Source organism: Limanda limanda, chromosome 2 (assembly GCF_963576545.1).
Source record: "Limanda limanda chromosome 2, fLimLim1.1, whole genome shotgun sequence".
Classification (NCBI taxonomy): domain Eukaryota; kingdom Metazoa; phylum Chordata; class Actinopteri; order Pleuronectiformes; family Pleuronectidae; genus Limanda; species Limanda limanda.
The window spans coordinates 2,339,189-2,356,081 of NC_083637.1; positions in this window are offsets into that span (position 1 = coordinate 2,339,189).

Consider the following 16,893-nt stretch of genomic DNA (forward strand, 5'->3'; position numbering starts at 1 on the left):
AAGAAGGACACACACACACAAGGAGGGGAACACAGCTGTCCTCTGAGTCTCATCACAGTAGATGGAGTTTGATCACTTCCTGTAACGACGTCCACATTATGCATCGTACAAATCTGTAATTAATGAGCTGAAACTAAACCGTTTGAACTGTGAAACTAAAGTCAGAATAAGGTGACGACAATCTACGCTCAACGCATCATTTTGTCTTTAGGTAGAAAATCATTTTCCGATCTCGTGTCCGATCTAAAGGAAGAAGTAGAAACGTGTTTGTGTTGTGATGCAGAGATGTTTAGTTTCTGTTCAGTCTGGAGCTTCACTGTCACTTTGTAAAAACTTCATGTTGATGTAAAACATGTGTTTGTTTCTTTTTGTGGGTTGAAAGTTAAAAAAAAAAAAAAGAAGCAACTGTTTCTCTCCCAGTTGAATGTGGCTCATGGGACCACGTGGGATCTGGTTCACCTTTAAACACAGAAAACCCTAAAAGCCATAATCTCACTACCTTGCTGGTTCCTTATGAATTATGAACAATGATGTCATGGAAGAATTAAAAGCAGTGTTTGGTATTTTAAGTGGAGGGAGGAAAACAAAAGGGAATAAAAAGAAAACCTGTGGAAAAAGCAGCCGGGTTCTCCGCCTCTTTCTGTTCCTGGCGTCGGGAGTTTGAACCCTGATCACACGTCTCGGCAGGTGAAGCGATTATTTGTGGAGCTATAGGCTGTCAGAAGGTCCGCCCCCCCCCCCCACACCCCCCCACCCACACGCTGCTCCGCTGTCACTAAAATAGCTTTAAGGTGTGTTTAGGTTGGACTTTAACCCCTCCGCCTTTTCCATCTCCTTGGAAACCGTCCAGAGTTCCCTTAATTTCCTATCATCTCAATCTCAAGTGCTGCTGCAGTTTTGCCTGTTTGCCCCTAATCATAGAGCCTGTTGCCATGGCGAAGGATTTAAATATGCTCTGCAGATCATCTTCACCTTACACACAACAGAAGTGGCGCCTGGTGTGTGTTTGTGTTTGTGTGGATTCTTTTGTTCCTTCACTTAAAAAAACGAACCTTCATATTTTTCATTTTGTATGATTTCTCCTCTCTCTGCTCTTCTCTCTCTCTCTTTCTCTCTCTCTCTCTCTCTCTCTCTCCCCGGGGAGGGATTTCCTATTTTTTCTATTTCACGCGTCCCCTTCCAGAGAGGAGGGCTTTGTCTGTTATCTTATCAGCGAAGCTTCACGGCTCCCAAAAGCTTTGGCCATGTTTAGAGAGGAAATGCACACGGCATACTGATAAGAGAGAGGCCTGGCACTGCAGGGGCGAGCGAGTCACTGCGAACGCAACTGAGAGGAAATAAAAACTGAAGAGAACGAGAAGAGAGAGAGAAGGATAGAGAGAGAGAGAACAGACGCCCAGCTGGATTCTGCCTGGTTTTAATTGCTCTGGGTTCCCACTGCTCAACAACGGCACATTTGGGAGTTTGCGTGTAAACATGCATGAGTGCGTTAGGGTGTGTGTGTAGGGGGGGGGGGAAATAAAACATGTAGGTGTATTCATCTGCTTGATAAAAATTTCAGCAGCTCTGAATCTTCCGCAGCTGCAGCTCAGGGAAGAGAAGAGAAGCAGGTTCAGCTTCTGCTTTTTAATAAATCACAAAGCAGCGGCTGAGATGAAGGAAAAGTCAGATTCTTCCATCGGAGGTTTTGTGTCCGGTGATGGTTTAAACACACAGGAAGTTAATTCTGATCCTGATTTGGAGTCCAAAGGTTTATCATTTTATGGTATTTTGGATTATCTGGTAGTTAGGAGGAACCGAAAGTGTAAATATACTTCATATCTCCTGGTTTCATTCTGTCTGGGTGGTTGCTTCAGTTTGTGTTTTATCAGTTACAGCAAAAAGTCCAACTCCAATGTGACTCATAAACGTTCTCTTATCAAATTTGAATTCACTCGATTCAGATCCACTCGACGCCTCCTACAGAAACACATTCATCTGGATTATTTAAATAAATCAACCAATCAAAACAGTTTGAAAATGGATTGATTGAGCTGCAGCTGATAAAACCACAGAACCTGAACTGAAGAGCTCTGGTGCTCATGATGCCACAGAGTCTGCTTTTCATTCAAGGTTTATTAATATTGAACGTATCACGCGTCCAAATGGAACGTTAACGACACGCATGACGAGTGTGAAGCCGATCAGACGAACGCTTCTTCACACGTCTGAGCCTCACACACAGATTTCTGGAATCAGAAGATTGATCGATTTTTTGCTTTTGGACAAAATAAGATTGTTTTTGATGAGCATCTTTCATTATTTTCTCATATTTCACAGACTAATCTACAAATCTGAAGTGAAGATAATCCTTTGGTGAAGCTATATTTGACCAAAAAGGGTCCGACATATGAAAAACCACTCAATATTCAGCATTTATAACCAGAGATACAGGACTATACACCTTGTTGACTGTTTTGTAATGTAAAGTGTTGTTGTATAGTGATTATTATTATTATTTCCTTTGATACATTATATATGAAACAGATCATTTCAGTCAGCCGGCGCACGATCGATGCTAAATGACTTCATGCATCAAACATACAGAGAAAGAAAAGAAGTAATGTTCTGTGATTGGTTGTTGAGAGAACGAGCTGAATAGTGAACAGGTTTATGGATTTTGCTGCCACGAGATTCTTGACACAGCGACACGTGAACGAGTGAAGTGTTTCCAGCTCCTTCCTCCCGGCTCAGGAGACTCCAGGGGACACACATATTAACGCTGGAGAATAATTGTGACTTATGATTTTGAAAATATGATTAAAAATCCTCAAAATGGAGAACAGGCCGACTCGGATCCCAGCCTTCATTTTGTTTCCTCCATTATTAAGTCAAGTCTTTATTACGGCGTTTCCCCTCGGGCGAGTCATCACCGCACGTCTTGATTTTTAAGACCAGGACACATTAATTTTATGGTTTATATTTTAACAGTTCGACATGCTGCAGGTGCTCGGGGGCGAAGAGAAGAATAGATTGAAAGAGGACGAGAGGGATGGAGCTGCGAGTGTAAACGCTGGAGAGGAGGAATAACACTTGAGCTCGGCGAACAGACGTAGAGGGAAGGAGGAGGAGAGAGGGAAGGGTGGGGGGGGGGAGCGAGCCGAGGGAGGTGAAGACACCATCTACATATTCAACGTTCTGAGTCCCATCGAGGAAAGATCAGCACTTTGATGCTCAGGAACATCTCAACCATCTGCAGAGTTGAGTGGATTCCAGCAGATACGCTGTGATGCATGCTGGGACGGACGTTTTGTTCGGCGGCCCCGAGGTGTTTGAACGCCGTCGCCGTTGGAGGCGGAGCCGGTGGTGGCGGTGGCGGCAGACTCAAAGGCGTCCGGGTCGGAAGGTGGGCGTTGAAACATCTGCTGTTTTAACATGTTGAGCTTCAGAGGGAAGTTCTCAGGACCTGCACACGAGGAACCGGACCACCTGAGGAACCCCCCCGGGCGGCAGGAACCTGGGGTCGCACACTGAAGCTACACAAGCACATCGCACACATGCATTTATATGTTCTTGTCTTCAATCAGACTTCTAACAACACAACCGCAAAAGACACAACACAAGAACGAAATCAAAAACCTTATCAGAAGTGACTCGTGGATTTTATTTCCACTTTGCCAAAGTGTCACAGAACAACTGATCGATGTCGACGAGGTTAAACACACAACAGGATATTTGTGTGATTTTAGCAGATATATGTGCAGATATCAACAATAACACATCTCCACACAACTGTTCATCTGATTCAACTTTAGCACAACGACCTCCATGCTAACGTCATGTCAGAGCTAGCCTCTAACGTAAAGTACATGAATGTGAAATTATATAAATACAATTCATCAGTGACATACGTCCGTTGTCGACTCGCTGCCGTTGTGTTTCCATTGTGTGGTTTGTGCGTTTGTGTGGGTTCTATCCTCTTTATTGAAAGCTTTCACTCCAAACCCCTTCGCTTGCACTCGAATTAACCTGCTTGTGCTCAGATCTCCGGAGCTCCAGCTTCACTTCCTCCCGCTCCGGCTGCTGGCGGTTACTTTAACCGGGTTCATGCAGCTAAAGAGGTAACGGCTTTTTATTTTTAACAATGTTATTATTATTATTATTATTATTTTGTCGGTTTATTTTTTGCAGAGGTCTTTATCTCCTAGTGCTTTCCCTCAGATTGTGAGTGACGCAGCACCAGCTTCCTGTTTCTTTTATTTACAGCAACAAAATTATACATTACCTCACTGTTACCCCCCCCTTCACGGCTTTCTGTCAACGATTGAAGGAAAAATAACGACTTTTTTTCGGAGCATTAAAAGAACAATTCAATTATTCAATCAACTGTCGAGCACAATCGGCGTTTGTAGCATTGTAAAAGTTAGTGTTTCCTCTTCTCGTTCCCCTGGTGATTGAGTCTCGGTGTGACGCAGGAAGTAGGTCACGTAGCTGCTCAATTAGGCTTAATTTTAGATCTACAACACCCGTTTTAACCAGCTGTTAATCAGGTTGTCTCTGCCTCGCTCCCTGCTGAGCTCCATCGAGTCTGGAACCTGGAGTCTGTGAGATTAATCTGTGCAAAACATTATGTCCACAACAGCTGCTCTGTGAACGCAGCCACACGGAGGTTCAGCCACTTTCTGTTTCCAGCTTTTCTACTTGTTTCTTCTCAGCCTGATCCGCTCTCCTGCCGTTAGTTCTCTTTCTCTCTCTCCTGCTGCACACACATCGTCTTCTCATCTGCTCGGGTGTGAAGAGTGTGTTTCGGAATCATCAGCTCAGTAAATCATTCTAACTTATATATAAACCCAGTGGTGTATAAAGTACTTGAAAGCCATACTTGAGTAAAAGTACAGATATCTTACCTGAAAGTGACTTCGGTAAAAGTAGAAGTCACCCGTTAGAAAATGACTTGAGTAAAAGTCTTTAAAGTAGCTCATATTAAAAGTACTTCAGTATCAAAAGTATCTGGTGTTGAAATGTACTTAAGTATCAAAAGTAAAAGTACAAGTACCAAAATTAAGTTCTTTTTATAGTAGTCCTATACAGACTCAAAACAAACCAAAATGTTTCTCCTCAAGATTTATCTCAACTGACTGAAAAATTTTAACAACAATATGAATATAATGTATATAATGTAAAAATTTTGAACCCTAGATAAGAGAGAGAGAGAGAGAGAGAGAGAGAGAGAGAGAGAGAGAGGGAGGGAGAGCCAACCTCCGCTGCTCAAGTAACGAGTCAGTTTGAGAATGTAAGAAGTAGAAAGTACAGATATTTTTGTTCAAATGTAACGAGTAAAAGTAAAAAGTCGTCAGGAAAAGAAATACTCAAGTAAAGTACAGATATGTGAAAAATCTACTTAAGTACAGAAACAAAGTATTTCTACTTTGTTACTTCCCACCACTGGATAAACCACACATGAAAACAGCGATAAAGAAAATACAGTTCTATTATAAAAGTATTGACCGTTAACCAGGTGGGATGAACACAAAGTTTTTCTAACTTCACAATAAAAAGTGACAGAATATTGTCGAAGAGTGTGAGGACGACTCACTAAACACCAGGAGTCATTCTGAAGTTTCAACACAACGTTACAAACACACACATCTACACTGCACTGGTGAAATAATCACTTCAAAACTTGAATTATAACTAAACGCACTCGATAAGTTGTGTTTCAGATTCTGAGAGGTTCTCTCTCTCTGTAGAGGCCGAGAGATGAAATCTGAAATTCAGCTGTGTTCGGTGCGGAGTGAAGGATGTGGTGAGAGTCAGGCAGCAGCAAACCACAGGGAGGGAGGGAGGGAGGGAGAGAGAGAGGGAGGGAGGGAGGGAGGGAGAGAGAGAGAGGAGAGGGTGGATGGGGGAGGACCAGGAAGCAAGGAGGAGGAGGAAGAGGAAGAAGAGGAGGAGGGGGAATCTGGGAATCTTTGGAGCTTGGTTTTAATCTGGGGCGCCACCAAGAAGGAGAGAGAGAGAGAGAGAGAGAAGGGAGAGAGTGAGAGAGAGAGAGAGACGGAGGGAGAGAGGGACTGGGCATTACATGCTACACTACACAGAGAGGTCACCACATCGCCTGAAGGGCTGGGATGCTCAGAGAGAGAGAGAGAGGAGAGGAATGATGGAGGGAGGAGGAGGAGGAGGAGGAGGAGAGAGAGAGAGGGAGAGAGAGAGAGAGGAGGAGAACTGTCAGGTGTGGAGGGATGATGAAGAGCAGGGGAAACGAGAGGGAGAGCGAGAGGATGGAACAGGAAGTGTGTGTGTGTGTGTGTGTGTGTGTGTGTGTGTGTGGGGGGGGGGGGTCGACTTGATGTCCTCTCCATGTCACACCCCCCCCTCCCTCCCCCCCTCCTCTCATGTGACGATGCAGTGCTGAGGGCAGGTTTTGCTGACTCGCCACTCGCTCGCCCCCTGAGCAGAGGCATGCCAACCCCCCTCTCTCTCTCTCTCTCTCTCTCTCTCTCTCTCTCTCTCTCTCTCTCCCTCTCCCTCTCTCTCTCTCTCTCTCTCTCTCCCCCTCTCTCTCTCTCTCTCTCTCTCTCCCTCTCTCTTCCTCTCCCTCTCTCTCTCTCTCTCTCTCTCTCTCTCCAGCCCACTGGGAATGTTGGCATCCCTCCCCCCCTCACCTCCTCCCCCTCCCTCTCTCTGGGCACCCCCCTCTCCCCGGGGTCCCCCCCCCCCTCTCACTGGGACGCCCTTGACGCAGGAGCAGCAGCGCGGTGGGGCGTGCCTCCTCCGTGTGGCCGATCACAGGAACTACAGCTCACACACACACAAAAGAAGAGATGGAGAGTCGCCCTCTTTTATTTTTAAAAAAATCAACAGAACAAAAAGCTTTTGGAATTTATAAAGATTGGGCGTCGAGAGGCTTCGAGGCCGCAGGTGTCATCATGAAATAATCTTGAAGTGTTAAAATGTTCCTCCTCAGTCTGAGAGGGGTGAAACCTTCTGTAATGACTTGTTATACAAAAATGAATAATCAGAGGGTTTTCTTTATTTGATTCTTTAAATCTGAAGCACTGCCACTGGCTTTTGAAAGCAGCTGAATAAAAATAATTCACCTCATCTTCAGGAATCCTTGAGCAGACGGATCAACGCTCTGTCGATGTTTTCACTGTGAGGATCTTTGGTGAAGGAGGTCACGGCCTTGAGCCCCATCTTTAAAAAAGTGAAGCTGCCGACGCTTCTTTTCAAAAGATGCGTTTTGTTCCTTCAAAAATAAAGTTTCGGTGGAATCCAAATAATTTAAATTCTCGGAGTTTTTAATTGTTGCTCCGAAGGCGACGTGGTTGAGGTGAGAAGAGTCGAAGCAGCGGAGGATTGAAGTCGAGCTGTGACTAAACCAAACTCCGTTATCATATATAAATATATATTATGTTATATTATATACTATATATACTGTACTATTTTTATATACTGTCTAACAATAACATTACCATCATATCATCAGTACTATTACCATCATCTTGCCACTGCACCTTATCTACCTATTTATCTTGTGTTTCTGTTTTTATTCTTTCTACCTCAATATTTTTTATTGTATTCTATTGTATTGAATTTTATTGTATTTAAATATACCGGCTGCTATGACGACTTAATTTCCCTTCGTGGATGAATAAAGTAATCTATCTATCTATCTATCTATCTATCTATCTATCTATCTATCTATCTATCTATCTATCTATCTATCTATCTATCTATCTATCTATCTATCTATCTATCTATCTATCTGTCTGTCTGTCTGTCTGTCTGTCTGTCTGTCTGTCTGTCTGTCTGTCTGTCTGTCTGTCTGTCTGTCTGTCTGTCTGTCTGTCTGTCTGTCTGTCTGTCTGTCTGTCTGTCTGTCTGTCTGTCTGTCTGTCTGTCTGTCTGTCTGTCTGTCTGTCTGTCTGTCTGTCTGTCTGTCTGTCTGTCTGTCTGTCTGTCTGTCTGTCTGTCTGTCTGTCTGTCTGTCTGTCTGTCTGTCTGTCTGTCTGTCTGTCTGTCTGTCTGTCTGTCTGTCTGTCTGTCTGTCTATCCATCCATCCATCCATCCATCCATCCATCCATCCATCCATCCATCCATCCATCCATCCATCCATCCATCCATCTATCATCTATCATCTATCATCTATCATCTATCTATCTATCTATCTATCTATCTATCTATCTATCTATCTATCTATCTATCTATCCATCCATCCATCCATCCATCCATCCATCCATCCATCCATCCATCCATCTCTATCTATCTATCTATCTATCTATCTATCTATCTATCTATCTATCTATCTATCTATCTATCTATCTATCTATCTATCTATCTATCTATCTATCTATCTATCTATCTATCTATCTATCCATCCATCCATCCATCAATCCATCCATCCATCCATCCATCCATCCATCCATCCATCCATCCATCCATCCATCCATCTATCTATCTATCTATCTATCTATCTATCAATCTATCTATCTATCTATCTATCTATCTATCTATCTATCTATCTATCTATCTATCTATCTATCTATCTATCTATCTATCTATCTATCCATCCATCCATCCATCCATCCATCCATCCATCCATCCATCCATCCATCCATCCATCCATCCATCCATCCATCCATCCATCCATCTATCTATCTATCTATCTATCTATCTATCTATCTATCTATCTATCCATCCATCCATCCATCCATCCATCCATCCATCCATCCATCCATCCATCCATCCATCCATCCATCAATCTATCTATCTATCTATCTATCTATCTATCTATCTATCTATCTATCTATCTATCTATCTATCTATCTATCTATCTATCTATCTATCTATCTATCTATCTATCTATCTATCTATCATCTATCTATCCATCCATCCATCCATCCATCCATCCATCCATCCATCCATCCATCCATCCATCCATCCATCCATCCATCCATCCATCCATCCATCCATCTATCTATCTATCTATCTATCTATCTATCTATCTATCTATCTATCTATCTATCTATCTATCTATCTATCTATCTATATCTAAACAAAGTGCTGTTTGGATTAAACAACTTTTACACGCTTCAGAAATGACACAAAGGCAGAAAAATAACTTGTTCAGAATTAGATGCTTTGTTTTAAAAATGCAGGAAAAACACAAAGTTCTAGAGCGACTAAATAAATGTTTCACTTTGTTTGAACATGAGGTGACATCGGATGTTTCTGAGCTCACTTCTTGTTTCTTTAATTTTCAGCAGTTTTACGTAAAAAGTCTTGAACCAGTTTGCTCCGAACTCTTTTCATTTCATCACTTTGCTTAACATTGAGAGAAGCAGATTTTTCAACATTTCATTCAGTTTCTCAGGAAATAACATTTGCTGTCGAGGTAAAGAAATATTTTTGGTGTTTCGGCAACTTCCTTTTTCCTTAATTTTCTATCGTAGGACCGAGACAGACGTGTTTGGCCTTGACGCAGGTTAGCTCTCGACCTGCGTCAAGTATTGGAGTATTTATTTGAGCATAATTAAAAATGTTAAAGTATCTTGAATCACGGAATATGAACAGGATTAAACAGAATTGTCCCTAAAAGAACTTGAAAGTTCAGAAACACAAGCGGTGACTTCTCGACGGATCCTTTCTCTCTGCTGCTGTGAGGATTTTAGAAAACATCCTTGGTCCTTAAAGAGAAAAGCTGCTAATTGGAGTCGTAGTTAGATAAAAGCAAAGAGACGACGAGCTGCAGGAAGCTGAAGGCTCTCATCGCCATGGCTACCTGCTTCACTGGGCTTTTAATTACTGCATTAAATTCTGCTTTTAACGTTCCCACATCAAAGAGAGCGCTGCCATTTTAATTTGCTACGAACTGTGAGAGTGACCTGAAGCTCCGCGTCCCGCTGAGCTCATCGGATCTCAAACCGTATATATTCGTATATATATATATCAGATATTCAGAAACAAATAACAGACTTCGGAACGAGCAGCAGACGGTAACAGTTCTTCTGTTATCTCTCTCTCCCTCTCTCTGTCCCTCTCTCTCCCTATCCCTCTCCCTTTCCCTCTCTATCTCTCCCTCTCTCTCTCCCTATCTCTCTCTCTCTCCCTATCCCTCTCCCTTTCCATCTCTATCTCTCCCTCTCTCCCTTTCTCCCTCTCTCCCTATCTCTGTCCCTCTCTCTCTCTCCCTCTCTCTGTCTCTCTCTCTCCCTATCCCTCTCCCTTTCCCTCTCTATCTCTCCCTCTCTCCCTTTCTCCCTCTCTCCCTATCTCTCCCTCTCTCTCTCTCTCTCTCTCTCCCCCTCCCTCTCTCTCTCTCCCTCTCTCCCTCTCTCTCTCTCTCTCCCTCCCTCCCTCTGTCTCTCTCTCTCTCTCTCTCTCTCTCTCTCTCTCTCTCTCTCTCTCTCTCTCTCTCTCTCTCTCTCTCTCTCTCTCTCTCTCCCCCTATCTCTGTCTCTCTCTCTCTCTCCCTCTCTCCCCCTATCTCTCTGTCTCTCTCTCTCTCTCCCTATCTCTCAACCCTTTACATATCTCATATCTGAGCGATAAACCCAAACCCTTGACAGTTTGAAGCGTTTCATTTTTACATTTCATCCGGTTGGACCAGGTCCTGGATGTAGACTGGACCTGATCCGGTCCCAGCATGGTCTCCAGTGAAGGGATCCTGGTCCTGTTGTCCTCTGCATCTCGTCACACAATTCCCTGTGAGACCTGAAAGTGGTTTTGAGACACTTGTTAAAAGCTCCAACAAACCGCCCCCCCCCCCCCCCCCCTCAGCCTGTGCAACTCCCCAGTTAAAACAGTGGAGTCCTTCAGATTCCTGGGGACCATCATTGCACAGGACCTGAGGTGGGCGGAGAACATCACCTCCATCATCAAGAAGGCCCAGCAGAGGATCGATCACCGTCTGGTTTGCTGCCTCCACTGCAGCGGGTCAGAAGGTCAGCTGAGAAGGTCATCGGCTGTGACCTACCCGCTCTCCTAGACCTGTTCCACTCCAGGACCAGTAGGAGAGCAGGCAAGATCATTGCTGATCCTTCCCATCCCGGTCACCACCTTTTTCAGAGACTTCCATCCGGGCTATCAGGAAGTGGGGGTGGGGCTCACAAACAAGCCCCCTGCATCACACTGACTCTGCCCCCACGGCTTGCACATCATTTATCTCCATAACGTATTGTTTCTTAATGTATATATTGTCTTACTGTATATATTGTTGTTTTGTTTTTATGTACAGTGCACCAACAACAACATGGCAATTTCTAATATATGCAAATATACAATTAAAAGAATTCTGATTCTGATCAGGCCTTCATGAACTACCAGGAGCGGGCGAGTGTGTGTTTGTGTGTGTGTGTGTTTGTGTTTGTGTGTGTGTGCTCCCAGAGCGCTCAGACACACTGTGAGATCAGAGCTCGTTCACGTGAAGCAGCCGCTCACTGACTCACCAGCTGCTTCTCAACAGTGAAAACCCAGAGTTTCTCTGGTCTCATCTGCTCAGAGATCAGCGCAGCAGCTTCTTGATCAGAGCAGAAGCTGCAGGTGGTTTGTATCAAGCTTCATTTTATGTTTCCGTGTCCAGTCTGACCTGCACTCAGGTTTTGTTTTAATATTTCGTCAACTACAATATGCGTCACATCATGTTCAGTCTATGGCCAGGCGCTCTCCCCTGCAGGTCGCTAATCTAGAATTTCCGACCCCCGGCCTCGGTAAACTAACCAGGGAAAAAAAAACCCAAAAAGAAAAGTCTGGGAGGGAAATAGAGAGTTTAATTCTGCGTGGACAGATTAATTAGCTTTCACTGCCAACGACGCAGGTTTACCTGTATGCTTGATATGTGGCGAGGAATTAGCAAACAAAAAAAAAGATATTTCGAAAAACAAGCACAAAGCATCTGCTGAAAAGTACCAAGCTGGAGATGGAGCGGAAAAAAAATAGTCCTGTGTTTCATTCATTTCAAAGTAGGTCTACAAATGCCAGTGTATTCTGTTCTCCTCTTCATAAGAATTTTGGTTTTTCCTTTGTGGTAACAGGTAAAAATAGCAATAACATGTCAACAGTTTTCTTTATTGTCGTTCTATAATTTCATAAATGCAACAACTACAGTTTATATATATATATATAAAGTATAACTATATATAAAACCTTATAAGCTTTGTTATCAAATATGTTTTGCGACTCCAGACAAATTTTATTTGGGGGCAAAATGGCTCTTTTGATAGTAAAGGTTGCCGACCCCTGCTCTAGTCTGAGAAAAATAGGGGATGCAAATCTCAGCAGTTATTGAAATACACAACGGTCAAATGATGCATCACAACGCAGCTGTATTTCTCTAGATCTATAAACCAACCCTGTGACTGGACTGTATAAATGTGACCTGACGTGGCAGAGTTCTGCAGATGGAGTCACACATTCAGCTCCAACACCAAATATAACAACCTTCAAATCCCAGGAGGAAACATGGGTTTGAGCTCAGGCTTCATTTGATGCAGTTGGGCCGTTTGGGAGTTTTCCACATTTTAACAAACTATTGACGGATCAGACCAATCGCAAGGAAACACGTCTTCATCGTGTTCAACAAGGAGGAGGAGCCTGAGAGCAGGGAGGAGGAGCATGGAAACAGGGAGATATAAGACTCCATTTTCACCTGGATGAGCAGGAAGAAGGAAAGTGAGCAGGTGAGTGTGAACACAACTTTCTGGATCCCAGTAAAGCTCTGGACTCACTGGCTGAAGTGTGAGGAACATCGATCTGCAGAGCCAGGTACACACACACACACACACTGACACACACACACACACACATATAACTTTATACTGGTTTTGTGTGAGTTTTAAAGTGAATATAAAGTTGAAGAGCTGGTGTTTGACCTTCGTTTGGGCACAAAGCCATAGAACTGAGAGGAGATACAGAGTGCTGCTTAATGCTCAAGTAGCAAAAATACTTATTTATTCAACATTTGTTTGTGGCTATGCAGGTTTATTGGTGGATTTACTAATGACATAAACCAATATAACATGAAAGAGAACTTTATTATTGTACTTGTACAATAATACACCTCCATACCCTTATTGGCTGGTACCCTAAAAAATATATTCATATTATTAATTTAACAATGTAATCGAGCAATTGACTGAAATATCCTAAAAAAATTGAGGCTTCCTGAGGTGATCTGTCAGGAAAGACAACGTAAAGTCTGAGAGAGAGAGAGAGAGAGAGAGAGAGAGAGAGAGAGAGAGAGAGAGAGAGAGAAAGAGAGAATTTACAAATAACATAAAGCAATATAACATGAAAGAGAACTTTATTATTGTACTTGTACAATAGTACACCTCCATATCCTTATTTACTGTATGTATTCTATACAGCCCTGATCACACCATGTTTGGGGGCTGATGCCGATATTAGGGAGTAAAAAAAATTCTGATCATCAAAAATTAATATTCAGTGATTCCTGAGATGTCGCTATCGAACCTTTGTGACAAATACATTTATCTGAGGTTTGATTATTTATTTTTTACAGTTTTACAATTAATTAAATAAAAAATAACTGAATAAAAAGAAAACATGTATACAACCAAATATATAGAACCTGAATTAAGAAGAACCCTTTCAGATAAAATGCTTATTGTTTATTGTGTAAAGTAAGTTTTCATATCGGGGACATAAACAAGGAATATGTCTGAAGACTCTTATTGACTAATGGGTGAATGGGTGGAGCTTCAGTCAGAGATCGTCCATCTTACTCTGATGTGGAGAAACCATTGAGCTATTCCAGTTCCATACATACATCGTATATATACAAACTGTACGTACTGTATTATTCTCTATAATACACTGTCTTTATAACAACACAAATCTATAGTTTCACACAAACCACAATTAGGTTTTGACATTTTTTTTGAGGTGAAAACTATTTACACGATGCATCAAAGTGTCTCCATTGAAACCACATTTGGATCTGCTTTAAATTACAAATATTAGTTATTGTAAAGATCAGTCCACTGAATATGATTATTTACATCTAAATCCATAAATTAGAAGACATTTTATTTGAAATCTACGTAAAATGTTGAAAAAGTCCTGATCTGAGTTCAGATACCATGTTAATAAACCTGATCTGAGTTCAGATACCATGTTAATAAACCTGATCTGGGTTCAGATACCATGTTAATAAACCTGATCTGTGTTCAGATACCATGTTAATAAACCTGATCTGTGTTCAGATACCATGTTAATAAACCTGATATGTGTTCAGATACCATGTTAATAAACCTGATCTGGGTTCAGATACCATGTTAATAAACCTGATCTGGGTTCAGACACCATGTTAATAAACCTGATTTGGGTTCATATACCATGTTAATAAACCTGATCTGTGTTCAGATACCATGTTAATAAACCTGATCTGTGTTCAGATACCATGTTAATAAACCTGATCTGGGTTCAGATACCATGTTAATAAACCTGATCTGGGTTCAGATACCATGTTAATAAACCTGATCTGGGTTCAGATACCATGTTAATAAACCTGATCTGTGTTCAGACACCATGTTAATAAACCTGATCTGTGTTCAGATACCACGTTAATAAACCTGATCTGTGTTCAGATACCATGTTAATAAACCTGATCTGTGTTCAGATACCATGTTAATAAACCTGATCTGGGTTCAGATACCATGTTAATAAACCTGATCTGGGTTCAGATACCATGTTAATAAACCTGATCTGGGTTCAGATACCATGTTAATAAACCTGATCTGGGTTCAGATACCATGTTAATAAACCTGATCTGTGTTCAGATACCACGTTAATAAACCTGATCTGTGTTCAGATACCATGTTAATAAACCTGATCTGTGTTCAGATACCATGTTAATAAACCTGATCTGGGTTCAGATACCATGTTAATAAACCTGATCTGGGTTCAGATACCATGTTAATAAACCTGATCTGTGTTCAGATACCATGTTAATAAACCTGATCCGGGTTCAGATACCATGTTAATAAACCTGATCTGGGTTCAGATACCATGTTAATAAACCTGATCTGGGTTCAGATGGCCGCCCGGAGCCGGATCCTGGTTCTGCTGCTGCTCTTCCTCCTGTCCACTGAACACAGTTTTGCTGTGACCGAGGACGAACTCACACCGCTGGTAGACAAACTCTTGAGAGCGTGAGTGAACTTCTGAATCCTGAACTGATGATGTTTACATGCACAATGACGTTTATGATCTATAGTACAGGCAGTCACCAGGGGGCGATAAAGAGCTTCAGCATGGGGCTGACATGTCGTCCATCTTTATTTACAGTCGATGGTCACTGCTGGGACACGACCTACAGGTCACTGTGTTGTGTCCATGGTAACTTACATGTTTAACCTGTTGACCTCATTTTACCCTTTTTGCAGGTACGGTGTAGAACGTATGTTCAGTCTGGCCGTGAGTATCCCGCGGAACCGGAACCAGAACGCTCAACAAATCATCCAGAGAGTCCTCGATAGTGACCCTGCTGACAACGTGACCAAAGAGATCAACAACGGTGGAGTGTATGTTGGCAGCAGGGTGGTTGCAGCCAGGCCTCTGAAGCATGAACATCCTCGTTTTACTGATCATGCAGAGTTCCGCGTTGTGACCGACCTGAGAATTTTGATCAAAAGGGATCAAATCTCTAAGCGTGATTTATTGCTTTTCTATGTTTTGGCCTCCCCATGTGTTGAGAAATGTACAAAGCAAGATGGCAATTATAGAATCCTTCAGAAGATAAACATCATTCAGTGGTGGAGTGATTACGCATTTGTATTTTCTAAAATATTCAGGCCCCAAGAGGGTGTCAAAGAGCTCCGTGAAGCCCTCAGGCGACTCGCAGCGTCCGAAGGTCCCACTAAAATTCAAATTGGTTTACAAAACATCTTCCGCTGTGATAGGGAAAGAAACAACACAAAGCAGTGCGTCAGCTGCTTAACAGGCTCTTCGGTCGCACACGAATGTGTTTCAGACGATCCGCCCTCTGCTTCCAAGAATTCTCAAACAGGTGGAGGTGGTATTCAGGATCCAAATGCGTGGCGCACTGCAGGAAAACGAAAATGAAGCAAACAAATGAACCTTTTCTGAACGACAGGACTGAGTCTGAGTTTAACGCAACTAGCTTTGCTAACATGATCACGCGATAATGCCACGATTAGCGCGTTAGCTTTGCAGCTAACCAATGAGGCTTTGAGCTTTGAAGGAATTAAATGTAGTACTTTAGAATTGTATTACGGTTCTTTGATTGTCTGTTAATAGATAAACTTTGATAATATTAAAAGAAAAATGTATAAAGATGGACGACATGACAGCCACCAAAAGTAAAACCAACGCGCATTGATCGCCCCCTGGAGGCTGGCTGCTGTAAAGGTCATAAACTCCTCCTCCTCCATGTTAGCAGATACAAAAAACTATAAACATTAAATAAATGTCTCTTAAAGATTTCGGGTTATTTCAATTTCAGTTCGTTCTTATCAAACTGAAATTTTCCTGATCAGTTTGGTTTTATTTAGTTATTTGATATTAAAACGAGACGTCCACGATGTTTTGGCTTCATTTGTGAACAAAGACAGGAAGAGAAGCTGCATCCTTCATATTTATTTACAGTCGATCGTCTGAACCACAATCCACGACAACGTACTTATGTAATCTATATAATCATATCTATGTAAAATGCATCACTGATTTTTGTGATGTTCTGTTTTCTCTTATTAAAGCTTTGCTCAGCATCAACTCTGGTCTCTGTGTGTGTCTGTTTGTGTGTGTTGAATATTTTCTTTATAATCTGTTTAAGATTTTTACTGTGTAGGCCAACCAATGCAAACTGTTATTACTTGTTACGGGAGGACCTAACTAACTAACTAGCTACATACATGTATAAAAACACA